The sequence below is a fragment of the Petaurus breviceps genome, unplaced genomic scaffold, assembly GCF_028583685.1.
Source record: "Petaurus breviceps papuanus isolate PSGF00001 unplaced genomic scaffold, PetGlider_PUasm1.0 90734, whole genome shotgun sequence".
In the NCBI taxonomy this organism is placed as follows: domain Eukaryota; kingdom Metazoa; phylum Chordata; class Mammalia; order Diprotodontia; family Petauridae; genus Petaurus; species Petaurus breviceps.
The window spans coordinates 851877-866628 of NW_027187327.1; the positions used below are offsets into that span (position 1 = coordinate 851877).

Consider the following 14752-nt stretch of genomic DNA (forward strand, 5'->3'; position numbering starts at 1 on the left):
GAAGGAACTCTAGGGAAAGAATTGTCTCACTTTTATAACTATTCTCACTGGCTAGATCATTTGGTTTAGGTAGTTTCTGTAACACATCTTTTTTTTTGCTTGTACTATCGGTCAAAAGTCATTTCAATTCCCACTTCCTTCAAAGTTTATATGATAGTTATATGATTATGTATACTTCCCCCCTTCTTGACCACTTAATTGCTTTTATCATGCATTTTTAGCCTGTGATTATCCTGAAATAAGTATCATGCTATTATTGTGTAATATATACTGTGCTGTTTCTCAAATGTGTAAAATCTTATCTTTTTTAAGACTATAAACTCCTCTGGTGAATGATCCAGGTCACCTACTACTTCTGCATTCTCCTTCAAACCTAATCTAGTTCTATAAAGTTCAATAAATATTATTGAATTGAAAAGTAATGCACTTGATTGCCAATTAGAATTGTATAGTTTCTTTATAGTAGTTACTGCTGTTATTATAAAAATATAGATTTAGGGCTACAATGGATTATGGAGGTCATAAATAGAATGAACACTTTCTGAGTAAAAAAAAAAAATCTCCAAGCCTAATATGGTGTTTGTATACAGCAGGCACTGAGATACTTAAGTCAACAAGCTGAATTCAAATCCAGTATTACTTACCAGCTCTGTGACCTTAGGTAAGCTACTTCACAACTGTCTGCCTCAGTTTCAAAACTGTAAAATGGGGATAAGAGCACTTACCGCACAGAGCTGTGAGGATCTAATAAATGTGATATTTCCAAAGTGCTTAGCACAGTGCTCGGCACAGAGGAGGTGCTCAATAAATGCTTCTTCCCTTTCCTTCCAATAAGCATTTATTATCTGTACTTACTATGTTTCAGGCATTGTGTTGCATTCTGGGGATACAAAGGAAGGCAAAAATTGTCTCTACCCTCAAGGAACCACATTCCAGTGAAGTAGGCATGTAAAATAACCAGATGCATAAATGAAGACAGACGTCAGTCTCGGAGGGGAAACACTAGCAGTTGATGGCTTCTGGTTTGGGGGTTTTTATTTTTTGCTTTTTTTGGAGGGCAATTGGGATTAAGTGACCTGCCCAAGGTCACATGGCTAGTTTTTGTGTTAAGTGTCTGAGGCCAGATTGGAACTCAGGTCCTCCTGACTCCAGGGCTGGTGCTGCAGTTGATGGTTTTTGAAAAGCCTCTTGCAGAAGACTGAATTTGAGTTAAGCCTGGAAGGAAGCTAGGGAAACTAACCGGAGGGAGTAAATTTCAGGCAAAGGAGTTCAACCAGATCAAAAGCAAGAAGACAGGTTTTATAAAATTATGCACAAGATATACTGTATACAAGTATAATATTGTGTACATATTCAAATCTGATTACATCTCTTCAGCTGAATCAGAATTGTTCTTCTAACTTATCAATAAGCTACTTTACTTCACTTTTCCTAAGGTCACTGCTGATGTTTGCTGCAAGGAGCACAGAAGCACCAGCACACAGATGTGTGTACAAGAAACAGCAAATAGGCCATTGTGGCTGGATTATGGGACATGTGGAGGGAAATAATGAATAAGAAGACTAGGAAGGCAGGAGCACACCTTTATACCAAACAGAAGACTTTAAATTTGATCCTGAAGGCAGCAGGAAAGTCTCTAGAGTTGACTGAGTGGAGAATGACACAATCATGACTACACTTAAAAATCAGTTTGGTAGCTGACAGATAGAGTGGAATGGGACAAGAGTTACTGCATTTCCAATTAGAAGGCTAATGCAATATTCCAGGCTAGAGGTGATGAAGGCATGAACTAGGATGGTGACTGTGTGAATGGAACAGAAAGAAGGGGTCATATATAAGAAATGTCATTAAGGCAGAAATGACAAACCTTGACAGCAGACTGGATATGTGAGGATGACTTCAAGTTTGTGAGCCTGATTCCCTTGACAGTAGTATTAAAGTTTGAAAGAGGTGAGAATTTGGAGGGGAAAGATAATGATGTCTGTTTTGGACTTGAGTTTGAAATGTCCAAAAGGCAGTTGGCAATTTAGGACCAGAACTCAGAAGAAAAACTAGGGATGGATATACAGACCTTAGAATCACTTACATAGAGATGATAATTTAATACATGGGAGCTGAGATCACTAAGTGAAGTAGAATAGAATAGAGAATGAAGAAAAGGGGGCCTGGAACATTCCAGGGGAATACTGGAGAGATCAAACTGTAGGAGTTGAACCAGGAAAGAGAGCAATGTTATTAAAAAAAAAAACCCAACTAGAGGAAAGAGTACTCAGAAGGTGATCAATAGTGTAGCAGAGATCAAAAATGATGAGGACTGAGAAAAGGCCATTAGATTTGGCAAGTAAGAGATCATTGGCAATTCTGGAGAAAGCAGTTTCAGCTGAATGATGAGGTGATGAAATCAGAAGTCAGACTGAAGAGGGCTTAGAAGAGAATGAATAAAACTGTTGCAAACCTCTCATTTTACAGATGAGGGAAGTGGAGCCCAGGAAGAGTGATTTCCCCAAGGATGCAAAGGTAGGTAGGTAATCAATCAGTCACACATTCCAGTGTCTGTGTGTCAGGCAATTAATAAAGTTTTCTTTTAATATCAAATTATTATCTCTACATCTTTCATTTTACATACTATCTTTTCCTAACTTGCTAATACATTTCTCATATATGTATATATATACATACACACACATATATACACATATATATGTATATGTATATCTATAAATATATCTCCCCTTCTGTCTTTTCACAAGTCACCACCCTAGTTCAGGTATTGAATGGAACAAAACAATTGGAAAAAAAAGGGGCAAAGAAAAAAAAAGGTGAGAAATGTGTGTAAGCCATTATCCCTAGATGTGGAAACTAATATCCCTAGTCATTTTTCCTCCTTTCTCAAATCCTCAACATTAGATGGTAGTAAGTGGGAAACAAAACCCTGACTGGCAGGTGGTGGGTGACATGGCAAAATTCTATCTATGGACGCTGGAGATAGAGGGCTTTGTTTCAAATTCTACCTTCGGACCCTTGGGTACTTATTAAATCAACAAGCAAATATTAAGAACACATTCTATAGCTAGTACTGTGGCCAAGTCAATTAATCGCCCATGGCCTCAGTTTCCTCATCTGCAAAATGAGGCGGCATTGGACCATATGGCCTTTGATGTCCCTTCCAGTTCTAGCTCTCAGCTCTTATGACGGGGCACAGCAATCAGCCCTAACGTGGCAACTGACTGGTCATGGAAGGGCCCGAGTCCAAATCCCGCCTCCGCGGAGGCGGTCACCTCTCCTGACAGGTCAAACCAAGGAATGACACATGGCTTAGCCAGGTGGCGTTTCAGTGTCCAGAGACCGGCACCGTGACTGTGCAGGAAGATGATGCCCGTGGCCCTTGGGTGACCCGTGCGCAGTCGGGCAGCAGGGCTCAGGTGGCGCAAAAGCTCCCGGGAGGGAGGAAGAAGCAAATCCCCCGCCACGTGGGCACCCGCCCCTCCCCCTCCCGGGCCCAGATTCGGTTTTCGGCGTCCACACCTGCGGCTCCACTAGCGGTGTAAGGGAGCTGGCCGACCCCAGAGGTTGTCAGAAGAGCCTGGCGACTTGGTCCTGGGCACAATCGAAAGGGGCGCGCGGCCCTCAGGGAGCCGGTCCCTCTAGGGCCGCTTCGGCCCCAACTTACATTGTGATTCCCTAAGTCCATCTCACCCTCCAGGCCGGTGTTAGGGTCAGGGTCAATCGAGGGCAGCTCGGAGTCCTATGGGGGAGGGGCACGAGGTGGACTTGGAGGAAGTAAGGGGTAAAGGAAACGGCCGCGGCCGGGGGAAACCCTGGCCGCCGCTCAACCAATCCCCAAGAGGTATCTGTGAGCCGCAGCCTATCGGCGCCCGTCTTGTTCCAGGGTGGGTCCCACCCACTTTACTCCGTCTCCCTCTCTCCTCCCGTTCAGCGCCTAGTCGGCTCCGGTTGCTGTTTGAGGGTCATCGCAGTTGGCCAACGCCGGAGTCTTCGGACAGGGCACTGGGAACCGGCTTTGCTGGCGCTTCTCGGGTTCTCCTGCTGTTGTCACTGAGGATGAGTGCCCAGTACACCGAGTGCAGACCCCGTGGAGACCGCCGGCGCTGTTTTATCTAGCGACTGGTGAGGGGCGGCCAGGGGGCGGGGAGGCGAGCCCAAGCCCTGTAGGGAGGTCCACCCCGCCCCATCAGGCCGAGCCTTGTGTTTGTGTTTGTGTGGGTGGGGGGAGCGGGAGGGGGGGTTAGGCCCCGCCCGAGGGGTGTTTATCTGAGGACCCGGCGAGGGGTGGCTAATGGGCTAGGCCCTCTGCAAATCAGTGGTCTGTTGGGTTACGTGGTGGTGGCCCCACCACCTGCCTCCGTGGATGCTACGTCCTGAGTCTGTGACCTTTGGCTTGGGCCACTTCCTCCCTAATCCCTACACCCTCACTTGTGGGGCTCTTGTGTCTCACCGACCGGGACCCTGGTTGTCACATGATGTGGCTCTGCAAAAGTGGTTATGCTTGGGGTCCTATAAATATAGGGCTCGAACGCTGAAGCTCCAGAATTGAGCTTTAGTTCATTTTTATTTTATTTTTTAATTTTTGAAGTGACTACACTTGGGGAAAATAAACAGCCTCCTTGTGCATGAATCTAGCAGATGAAATGGGGAAACGGGAACTTTATACTTACTTTCAAACCAGTCTCATTTTAAGGTTCCTTTCTACTTTGGCAGCAGGGCAAACCTTTTTGCTCTCCTATTCCCCAGAGCGGAGGTTGAGGAAGGATTTAGGTGCGATTTATTTTAATCCACAAATTAATGCTCTTAAAAATTTGAATGGCAGCAAAAAAAAACGAAGGGTGTGCATTTACACCAGACCACAAATCCCTACTATCTTGGACTACTTTCCCTCCCTCCCCGCATTGTTTTATTCATATACTATGTTTCTACCCTACTTCGGAATGGCGTGCAAATTCAAAAGCCCAAGTACTTTTTTGGTGTTGGTATTGACACCTCAAATGTTTTTAATTTTTATTTTAGTTATTCTCATTTTAGTTTAATTTTTTTTAAAATTTATTGTTAAAGTCTTGGAAAATTAAAATCTACTTTGGGCTTTGCACCACATTCCATAGAAGAGCAGAGAAGCTTATCACATACGTCCAGCAGTTTGGAATAAATGTTGGTTGAAGTACTTATTTTGTGTATATGTCCCTTTTCATAAGGTTGTTGAAGTAAACAGCTTTTAGGTACAGAGCATGTAGAATGAGAAAATAAGACAGTATTCTGTTTTGAAAATAATTTGGATAAATGGCAAATTTTGTTGCTGTTTATATGGAAGAAATTAACTGCCATATCCAGTGAAGTTTCCTCTTAAAAGTAACTTGGGAAAAATTATCCAAATTAGAATGTGGGTATTGTGCTAGTAGGGCAGCTAGGTGGTACAGTGGATCATGTCAAACTTGGATGACCCTCAAACAGGCCTCCAGTCAGGAAGACCTGAGTTAAAATCTAGCTTTAGTCACTGGCTGTTTGATCTTGGGCAAGTCACTTAACCCTGTTTGCTTCAGTTTCTTCATCTGTAAAATAAGTTGGAGAAGGAAATGGCAAATAACTTCATTATCTTTACTAAGAAAATCCCAAATGAGGTCACACCAAGTCGAGTATAATTGAACAATAACAGCATTGTACTGGTATAAATTGGAATAAATCTCCTATCTACAATGCAGTGAAACTTTTGATAAAATAGTAAAGAGAAAAATCTCAGAACAACTTTTTTTTTTTTTAAATAAAAGATAAATTTTGTAACCTTATGTGAACAAGAGTTTTAGTGCTGCAAAAAAAAGATTGTTTTTGAATTCTGGCTAGTGATTTAATTATTTCATTCATGATGTCATTTCATTTAAGAATCATAGAATGTTAGAACTGAAAGTCTCCTTAAAGATTATCCAAGTTAACTAATTTTATAGATGAAGATAATAGATTTAGAGCTTGAAGAGAACTTGGAGATCTTTTTTTTAAATTAACCCTTCATTTTACAAATAAGAAAATGGAGGCCCTAAGAGGTTAAGTTACTTGTTTGAGGTCACCAAACAGAGTATATGTAACTCTGATTCTAAATCCAACACTTTTCCCTATACCATGTTGTCTCTTGTACAAACCTACATAACATTTTGCATTTATAGAACATTTTGGTAATCATTTGTCATTTATTTAACACCTGCTATGCATCATATATAGTCTTAGGGGTTGTTGGGGAAGAGGAATGCACATGAGAATTCCTGATCCTAAGACCCTAGGGAATTTAGGTTCTGGTTGGAGAAAAAAGAAAAGCACATAAACAGATACCAATACAGTTGGAGAAATTAAAATTTTCTGTATCATTTTATAGTTGATTCCACTCTGTAACTGATAACTATTCTGTATTACTGCCCTATTTTGTATGATTGCTCAAGCAACATTTCTATCCTTGAGTTGAGCTTTAGAATTTAGCTAGTTAGTTTGATAGAAAAATTGTTATCTCTCATGCTGGTGTTCCCTGGGATACTTGATGGATATCTGCCTAACCCCACAAAATTACTATCCTCAAAAGATTTGTTATAAGTCCTTTCCTGTCTTTGTATAATTAAGGGAGTTTTTATTTCTTTACCTCTGTATCTTTTTATTTGCAAGGAGATACCAGGTCTGTTAGTTGTGAGCCTCTAGCAAAGATCACAAAATACAGATGGGTTCCAACATTACTTGATTGTTAGGCCAGAGATGAGCTGTACCTGAATACCAGCCCATCTTTCTCAGTATAGCCAATTGTAATGTTCTTCCTCTACCCCTACACCCTATCACCTATCACCCTTTTTTCACCTCTACCAAGACCCCTTCTTTGTGTGTTAATAAAGAGGTTCCCCCTCAGTGGGGAACTTGACTTTGCTGAGGTTGCCAGGCATGATTAACTTTGTAAACAGTTAAACACATCACTGTAAATAAAATCTTTTTTAAGATTTCTTTTTTTTTTGGAGGACAATTGGGGTTAAGTGACTTGCCCAAGGTCACATGGCTAATAAGTGTTAAATGTCTGAGGTCACATTTGAACTCAGATCCTCCTGACTCCAGGGCCAGTGCTCTATTCACTGTGCCACCTAGCTACCCCTGTAAATAAAGTCTTGCTCTTAGTCTACCTCAGTCTACCTTGATTAAATTTACTTGAGGCACAAGGTAATATATAAGTATTATATTTATAATATATTGTGTGTGTGTGTGTATGTATATGTGTGTACCGCAGAGATGAAATCTCAGAAGAGGGAGAAATTACTGTGTTTCTACTAGTGATCAGGGAAGGATTCATAAAGGAGGTAGTATTTGAGTTGGGTTTTAGAATATGGAAGCAAATTAACTAGGTGGAGAGGAGTGAGGAAAGCTTTACAGACTAGTAATCATGGAATAAATAAAGACTTGGAAGTAAAACTATAGAAGGCATGTTTTGGGGATTGGTAGTAAATTGGCATGGCCAGAGTGAAAGATTCTTCTATGTATATATTAAGATATTGTGTTGGAAAAAAACATATTGTGTAGTGCCTTGACTATCATGCTAAGGAGTTTGGACTATCATTTTTAGGTTTTTGAGGAGAGAAGTGATAGGATTAAGCAGTGTTTTAAGGAAATCAGGTGCTTTATTTTGGCCTTGATAATGCTTAATGAATTATAATTCGAAGACACTGGAGACAGGGAGACCAGAGGCTCTTGAAATGGTATAGATTTAGGCAATGAAGGGTGATTTCTGTGGTAATAGAAAGTTAGGAACACACACAATTTGAAAAACATTGGGAAGGAATATTTTTTTTTTTGGAGGGGGAAGTTAGGGCAACTGGGGTTAAGTGACTTGCCCAAGGTCACAAGGCTAGTTTTGTGTTAAGTGTTTGAGGCCACATTTGAACTCAGGTCCTCATGAACTCCAGGGCCTGTGCTCTATTCCCTGCACCACCTTGCCGCCTCAGGAAGGAATAATTACTTGAACTTGGTACCTGATATAGAAAAAGACTCCAAAGTACTGACTTAAGGGGTGAGAGATGATACTATTTATAAGGCTATCCTTAGACATTTTGAGTTTTAGGTATTGAGACTAACAAGTGGAAATGTCCAGGCAGTTTAAGAAATGGGATCATAGTTTAAAATAGAGGACAAGACTAAAGACAAAGATTTATTTTCTTATGAGTAGATGGAGGTATCCACAGTAAAGAATGTAGAGATTACATTAGAAAGCCAATGACTGAGCCTTCCTTGAGGAAAGCTCCAGACTTGGGGTGTGGGAAGGAGAAGAGCCAGTCAAATAGAGAAAAAAGATGAATCAGAAATGGGAAAAGTACGATAGGATAATGGAAAGAGCAGTTTTACAGTATGTTACATTGCTTAAACTCTACTAACCAGGTAGAGAACAATGGCAATTGCTGCAGAGAAATTGTAGAGAGGGATATTCTTATTTAGCAAATAGGAAGTTACTGTTAAACTTCTGAAGCAGTGAGTCAAATTCAGATAGAGGATCTTTGAAGGTATATAGACTTAGCCACAAATTAACATTATCTGTGTTATATTGGATGTTTATTCATCTGGTTATATGTTTCCTAATTACATGGGAACAGACCAAAATCTGGTTCCAGCACCACTCAGTAGTTTTGCTGGGGAGTTTGACACCTAGTTTATAATTTCAGTAAGGTGAGTATATAGGTAGAACCCACATTAGTGTCAGAAAAGGGATCATTCAGATAAATGCAGACCAATTTAAACACTTGGGCATAGAAGGAGGGAGACAAATAGGATAATATATAGAGCAGTAGGTTAAAAAAGTGGAGTTTTTTTTTTCTTTCAAAGATACAAGAGACTGAACTTAGAGGCAAAGGAGAAAACTATTAAGGAAAGAGCTGAAAATAGATTGCTTGTGATCTAGAATTTATGTCTGTCTTCAGGGAACTAGATCCCTTTAAATTTTACTATTGAGTCTGTGTCCTGTCATTGACTAAGATTATACTTCTATAATGTCCTTACATCCCTCTACTTTCAATCAACAAGCATCTGTGCAGATACTATGTTAGGTACTGTCAGATACAAATACAAATAATAAAACAATTCTTGCTCTTGAGGAATTTAAATTCTAATGGGGGAGTCAAATAGACGTAAGTATATAGACATGAAATATAAAGAGAATAAATAAAAAGCAAAATTGTTAAATAAAAGGTGGTTCAGAAAGGAGGGTGCTGGCTCTTGAAGGAAAGGTTTCATGTTGATGGTGATATTAGAGCTGTGTCTTAAAGTAAGAGGTATTTGATGAGTCCGATATGTGGAAATGGCCAGTAAAAACACATGGAGTTGAGGGATAGTGTATGTAAAGATTAGCAAGTAGAACAGTATTGCTAGATCATAGAGTGTATAAAAAGAAAAGAAGTGACCAATTCAGAAGATAAACAAAAGTTTATGTTTTATCTGAGAGTCAGTAGGGAGCCACTAGAGTTTGAGTAAGAGGAGTCAGATCTGTGCTTAAAGAGAATTATTTTGGTAGCTATATGGAAGATGGATTGAAGTGGGCTGACTTGAAATAAGAAGACCAATTGGGAGGCTGTTGCAATATTTCAGTCCAGAAGTGATGAAAGCTTTAACTAATGTAGTAGCTGTCTGAAAAGATGTATGTGAGAAATGTTGTGAAGATAGAAATGTCAAGCTTTGACAAGTGATTGGGCATATGGGTCAAAGGAAAGTAAGGAGACAATGGGAGTAAATATTAAGGTTACCAACTTTGAGATGCTAAAAGAATGGTGATGCCTTTGATGCTATTAGGGAAATTTTGAGGGGGAGTGGATTAGTGGAGAAAGATGAATTCAGTTTGGACCTGTTGAGTTTTAGATGGGACATCCAGTTCAAGATGTCCAGAAAGCTTTTTGTGCTGAGGGATTAAGGCTATATCTATAGATCTGTGAATCATCTTTGTAGAGATGATAATTAAACCAATAGGAACTGAACAGGCATTGAGATACAGTGTAGAACAATGGTTCTTAATCTAGAATTTGTGAATTGTTTTAAAAATATTTTCACAACTATATTTAAACATAAATTGGTTTCATAATCTGATGTAATTTATTTTGTGCATTTTATTACACGACCAGAAGGTTAGGAACCATCCATGGAATGGGAGAAAAGGTCAGGGGCCTTAGAAGAATATCCACAGTTGGAAGTTATTATGTGCATGATGATACAGTAAAGAAGACTTGAAAAGGAGAAATCAGGTAGGAGGAGAGCCAAGAGAGGATAATGTCATGATAAGCCAGAAAAGATAAAGTATCCAGGAGGATAGTCAGCAATATTAAATATAGAAGAAAAGTCAAGAAGGGTGAGGACTGAGAAAAAAGAGCCAGATTTGGAAATTAAGAGAATATGGTCATTCAGAGTCATCTTGGTTCAGGCCTCCATCACCTTTGCCTAGACTATTTCGATAGCTTCCTATTTGGTCTTCCTGACTCCAGTCTCAGGCCCCCTCCCCTCCTGTCTTCCATATAACTTCCAAGTTGATATTCCTAGAGTATAGGTCTATTCATAACACTCCTCTGCTTAAGAACTTCAGTGATTTCCAGTTCTTAGATAAAATATAAAATCCCTCTTTGGCATTTAAAACACTTAAGAATATGGTTATCTTTCTGGACTAAGCAGTTCTTTGCCTGTGGTCTATAGACCCCTAAAGTTTCCATAGATAGATTTCAGAGTGTTTTGTAAACTTGGATGGAAAAACGATATCTTTATTTTCACTAATTTTCTGTTTCCATTCTAATCTAAAATATTTTATGCATTAAAAAGATTATTTTGAGAAGTGGTACATAGGCTTTACCAGAGTGCCAAAGGGATCCATGACAAAAAAATGTGAAGAACCCCTAGCCTAGACTGATTTCACAATCACTCCCTCTCATGCATCCTGTGTTTTCTGTCAGACAGACCCACTTACAGTTCTTCATCCCTTTGTACAGGCTTTCCCATCTCCTCATTTCTGCCTCTTGAAAGCCCTAATATCAAATTGCAACTCAAGTGCTACTACCTCCTTCTTACAGCCCTTCCTAATTTCCTGAAACAATTCCTTCTTACCTCCCTTCTCCCCTTAGTGTTTCCCTCCCTCTGAAATTACTTTATATTTGCTTTGTATATCGTTTTTATTTCTTATGTTTACATTTTGTTCCACCTTGTAGAATGTATATACTTTATGTGAACAGTACTTGTTGAATTTAGAGATCATCTAGTCTACATGCATTTTAAGAATGAGGAAACAGGGCTAAGTGATTTGCCCAAGGTCACATTGATAGTAAGTAATAGAGTCCTGATTTAAAGCCAGGTTCTCTGACTCACTATGAAATGCAGTTTGTATTATACTGTGCTTTTTCAGAGTTCAAGGAAGGAGGTGCTAGAGGCTCAAAAAAGCCAAGGATTTTATTAAATGGGGAGTCATTGAATTTAATAAATCAGATTCTTAATGATCAGGTCATATTTGGACATCATTACCAGGTATTTTTATCGGCTTCCAAGATCTATAGTTAAATCTTTTGGAGAAAGTTTGGAGGGCTTTTTCTGCCTCTCAGTCCAGGTAGTAAAATAAAATTAGTATTTTACCATTTTTCTTCTTTGGAAAGTTAGATATTTCCAAAACGTGCTTGTTGTGAAAATTTATTCAAATGCCTGTATTGCATTTGTGGAATCCAACTGCCCTGTTGTCATTTCTGGTGAGTAATTTACTCCAAAGATCTTCCTTCCTTCCTTCCTTCCTTCCTTCTTTCCTTCCTTCCTTCCTTCCTTCCTTCCTTCCTTCCTTCCTTCCTTCCTTCCTTCCTTCCTTCCTTCCTTCCTTCCTTCCTTCCTCAATTGGGGTTAAGTGACTTGCCCAAGGTCACATGGCTAGGTCTTGTGTTAAATGTCTGAGGTCCAATTTGAACTCAGGTCCTCCTGACTCCAAGGCTGGTGCTCTATTCACTGTGCCACTTAGCCGGCCCTCAGAGAGCTGTTCTTAACCATAGAACTAAGAAATTGGCTTATTCTGGCTCTATAAGTGATAGTCTGGATATGTGCAGAGAATGAAGGGTTATTAAGATAAAAGAATTTAGAGCTACAAGAGAATTTAGAGATAATGTATAGTCAAGGTCCAGAGAGATTAAGTGACTTTTTTTCCTAAGGTGACATAAATAGCAAGTGGTAGAGTCCTTTAGCTCTGACTTTAATTGTATTATTATTATTATTATTTTTAAAATGAACGAAGACAGAAATTTACCATTAAAATTTTTAGAATTAGCTTTTGCATAAAGTTGTAAATAGAGCAATATGAATTCAATCAATCAGTTAATATTTATGAAATGGCTTTTATGTAGCAGGCACTATGTAAGGTACTTGGGTTATAAGGAAGAAGAATGAATTAATCTCTTTGGCAAGCAGAGGGAGACAACAAGTAGACAAAAAATCTGAAGTGAATACAAAATGCTGTATGTATAAAGTAGTTAAACACAAGGTAGTTTAGGAGTGAAAGCACTAGAAGTTGGAATAATCAAGAAATATTTCATATAAAAAAGATGATAATTGATCTGCTTCTTTAAGAAAATAAAGGGACACTAAAGAGAAGGTAAGAAGGGAGTGCATTCCAAGCATGTGGGACAGCTACTGCAAAAGAAGGAAGATGAGAGATGGAGTGTGAGGAACAGAGGAGAGTGGGAAAGGAACAGCTGTTTATTAAACTCTGTATTATTTCACTTGATCCTCACAACAGTTCTGAAAGATAGGTGCTGTTATCCGCATTTTACAGTTGAGGAAGCTGGGACAGAAATTAAGTGACTTGCCCAGGGTCACACAGCTGTTATGTATATGAAGCAGGATCTGAACTCGGTTGGATTGCAGAATTCTAGAGTACAAGAAATGTTCAGTGAGGCTGGAAAGATAAATTGGAGCTAAGTTGTGTAAGGCTTTAAAAAATAAGCAGAAGAGTTTATATTTGATCCTTAGAGGCAATAGGATATCACTAGAATTGATCTGAGTAGAGAAATCACATGGTTAAATCAGTTTTTTAGGAAAAATACTTTGGCAGTAGTGTATAGGATGACCTAGAATAGGGAGGGAGACCAAATAGGATTCTATTGCAATAATCTAGACAAGATGATGAGGGCCTGAACTAAGATAGTAGTTGGGTAAGTAGAGAGCAGGGCCTGGACAAGAGTGATGTTGTGAAAGAGTTGGCAGCTGATTGCATGTGCTTGGCACAGTGTCTGGCAATTGATATATGTAGTAGGGGAGACTGAGGAGTCAAGGATAATGCTAAATTGATGAACCCTGAGATACCAGAAAGATGGTAGTGGTGTCTAAAAGAAAATAAGGAAGTTTAGAAGAAAGGAAGGTTTTTGGGAAAAGATTATGAGTTTGATTTTGGAAATGTTTAATTTAATGTGACTTTGGGGCCTGATTTGAAATGTATAATAGGAAGTTGGTGATGTGGGATGGAAGCTCAGGAGAAATACTGGAACTGGACATGTTGCTCTGGGATGTGATAGTTAAATCTGTGGGAGCTAAGGAATGACCTTGCCAAGAGAAAATGTGTGGAGGAAGAAGAGCAAAGAGCCTAAGACAGTACCTTAAGGAAGAATACCCTCTGTTTGAGGGTATCATATGGATGATGAGCTAGCAGAGTGGTCAGGAAAATTAGGAGAGGGCGGGGGGGGGGAGAGAGAGAGAGAGAGAGAGAGAGAGAGAGAGAGAGAGAGAGAGAAGATACAGCATTACATATAAAGTTAATAAATGCTTATACACAGATACAAGATACTATAGAAGGGAAGACATTAACAGCTGGGGGAAATCTGCAATGGCTTCCTTCGTACAGAAGATGGTATCTTAAAGGAAGAGGGGAGCTCTAATAAACCTTATGAATCATTGGCCAACCCTCTTATTGAAGATTAGGAAGCTGAAATTCCTAAGACGACAAGTGATTTGCCTAAGGTCATACAACTACTCAGTGATAGAAATGAGACTAGAAGCCAGGCCTTCTGATCGCTGGTATACTGACTTGTCCACTATACCATATGTATATTTTAGTGTTTGAAATGGAGAGATTCTTAAGGGATTTTCTCATTTCTAATTGTTGGGGGGAAATGAAAATACAGATCTAGAGTATTTTTAGTTTTTTTTCTGAGCATAGGAAATGATTTCATATGTTCAAAGTGAGGCAAAATGAATGAGTGTTTTGGGTATAAAGCATAACTGACTTAATGTAGGTATTCATATATTTGAATTTTCTTGGAGGTAGTAATTTGTGATTAAAATTATTGATAAACCTTTAAAAAACTGTTAGTGGGAATTAGAAGTGGTCTAACCTTAGTGTACAACCTGAAGTTCATATATAAAGCAAAAACATTGAGAAAAGGGTAGAATTTACTGAAGGAAAGTTAAATGATACTATGCTGAGTATAACAGTTATTAAGCTGTCTGCATTTGATTCTTTAGAATTTATAATATGCTTGATATTAGAATTTTTACATGGAGTGAGGGGTATGAAGACTGGTATCTTGCAATGCCATAGCATTTCAGATGAATAGTAAATAGTATTTCCCATATTTTTAAATTATATAATTGAGATTATGTGACATGAAAATAGCTTTGTTGAATAGAATTTGACTTCAGAACAATTCAGCTAGTGAGAGTTTACCTGCTAGAAGTGGTAACACAAATTTTAAATTAGCAAAAAGAAGCCATCTCTATGTGTACCCTAGCTATTCACATT

At 39.0% G+C, this 14752-nt stretch overlaps 1 protein-coding gene across 1 annotated transcript in view; it reads left to right on the forward strand.

Moving 5' to 3' along the window:
- Positions 1–2098: 2098 nt before the first annotated feature.
- Positions 2099–14752, forward strand: part of IBTK (inhibitor of Bruton tyrosine kinase) — an 86949-nt gene continuing 74295 nt past the window's right edge. The window contains exon 1 of the mRNA XM_069066951.1: positions 2099–4128. The gene's annotated coding sequence lies outside the window, so the exon portion shown is untranslated. The remainder of the gene's footprint in view (positions 4129–14752) is intronic.